Here is a 2,427-nt window from a genome sequence, read left to right on the forward strand (position 1 = left end):
TTATAAATAGTACAGTACTTTGTACTGTTCTATTAGCTCTTCACATCATTCGTCTTCTTTGCACGAACAAACTACTGAGCTCGGGCTGAGGGGGAGTTTGCATTCATACATCATCATTGTAATCGTGTTTGAAATAAATTCAATCATTCGGTTCTTTGTGTAATGATGTTTGATTAAAAGTATTACTCTCATTTGATTGTATACAAAGTTTGTGTTCATCTTAATTTTCGCTGCACACTCATTCATTTCCATCTTATTTTACAAACAAAAGTACAATCAAAAGGAAACTCAGATCCAACAATTGGTATCAGAGCTAGAACAGTCAAATTTGATTTAACAATCATTTTGACGTAAATAGTTCAGCTCAAAACAGTTGATACTGATCGTTTGTTCGTCGTTGAAAAACAGAGTAAGGATTAATCACCATTATAGTTGATTTTTCAGTACCTGTAAAACAGCAAGAATGACGTCACAATCTCAGGACGATAAAAACAACATTGGCTCGCTTTTTAAACCACCTATGCTAAAAAGAAATGAGTACAACATCTGGCAGAGGAGGATGGGTCACATCCTTGCTCAACAAAGCACAGGTTGTTGGAAGTCTGTTATCTTTGGTCCTCATGTTCCTACAGTGCCAAGCGCTGAAGATGCTAAAAAATTTGTTCCTAAACCTGTTGAAAATTATACTGAAACGGATTATCAAAAATTTGAACTAGATGCTAAAGCATTTAGTATTGTTGCATCAGCGCTCCCCAACGAAATATATGCTGGACTGTTACATTGTAACAGTGCCAAAGAGTTGTGGGACGCACTTAAGGAACAGTTTGGAGGTACCGAAGAGGTCATAGAAAACAATAGGGAAATCCTGAACCAACAGTATGAAACATTTTGTAATGTTAAAGGTGAATCACTGACTCAACAATTTGAGCGTTTCAGTTGTCTCATCAGTGAACTGAGGCTTGTTAAGGTCACGTTTTCAAACTCGACTCAAAATAGCAGGTTCCTCAGATCACTGCCAGAAAAATGGGACACAATAGCTATTGTCACCAGAACTGCACCTGAGTTCAAGGATCTGACCTTGACCCAACTCCATGGTCGACTCCTGACCTTTGAGAGGGAGTTGAACCAGAAAAGGAAGTTACAAGAGTCAGGGAAAACCGTTGATGATTATTCATTCGGTAACACTGCTCTTCTGGGTCAAGAAGGATCTGGTGGTAGTGGTAAGGATCAGGGTTATGATCACTTCATTGACATAACTGCTGGTGCAAACTTCAACAACCCTGATCCTCACTCTACAGGTTATGCATTCACTGCAAATGAAAACCAGATGTCAGACAATTTAAGCTTTGAACTCAATGATTTACAGCATTTCGACCCCACTGACCTAGAAGAAATGGACATCCTGCACCAACTGGCCTTGCTAAGTGTTAGAACTAGCAAGTTTTATAAGAGAACTGGGAGAAAATTTCCAGGTCTTCATGGGAACCTAAGGGTTGGGTTGGATAAATCAAAAATCAAGTGCATTATGTCCAAACAGCTGCTCCACAAATCCAATTTCTTCAAACCCCTGCTCCCCAGGCACAAGTGCAATCTGCACCTCAAACTACTGCTCCAGTAGTTACACAACCTGAAAAACAAAGTTTCTTTAGTCAAGAGTTTGTTGACTGGAGCAGTATGCCTGAAAATCTTAATGATGAAAATTTTGCACTATATGCTTCAAATGATTCTTCTCACAATGAATTTTGTTTGATGGCATTAGAGTCAATACAGGAGGGGGTTGAATCTGAGGAGGAACAGCTGAAGGTTGAAACAGTGGAAGAAGTGACTGAAGCAGTGGTTACTGCTGTGACTGATGAAATACTGCTGGGAGAAAGTTCAGGTGCCCTGATTGAACCAATGATAGATCTATGGTCTGAAGAAGACAAGAAAGATGAAAAGGCTGGTGAGGAAGAAGAGAGAGATGATGAGGAAGAAAATCCTAAATGTGATTGTGCAATGATGGCTGCTGCCAAGGTATCACCTCAAGTTCTAGAAAAACTATGTTCTGACAATTGCATTATTGCTTTTGCTAACATCAAAGAGGTGAATGAAAACCTTAGGAACAAAATCTTAACTGATGAAGTCAAATTTGAAAGATCTTTAAAAGAACTTAAAAACAAGTTGACTGAAAAGGAAAAAGAGATTAGCAGTTTGAAAGAAGAGCAAAGCATAACCAAAACCCAACTCCAAACTATGGTAGAAAAAATACCAAGTTTGCAAAAAGGAGTTAGAATCCACCCAGATCACTTGTGAAAAATGGGTGGAATCATGCAAAGGGTATGAGGTTATGCTTGAGAAACAGATAAAAGCAATGTAAAATTTGGGGTTGGTTATAGAAAACATGATGATGAAAACACTGCTTTTGGAAAATCTGTTTCAACCACTGAT

This window comes from Helianthus annuus, unplaced genomic scaffold, assembly GCF_002127325.2.
Source record: "Helianthus annuus cultivar XRQ/B unplaced genomic scaffold, HanXRQr2.0-SUNRISE HanXRQChr00c103, whole genome shotgun sequence".
Classification (NCBI taxonomy): domain Eukaryota; kingdom Viridiplantae; phylum Streptophyta; class Magnoliopsida; order Asterales; family Asteraceae; genus Helianthus; species Helianthus annuus.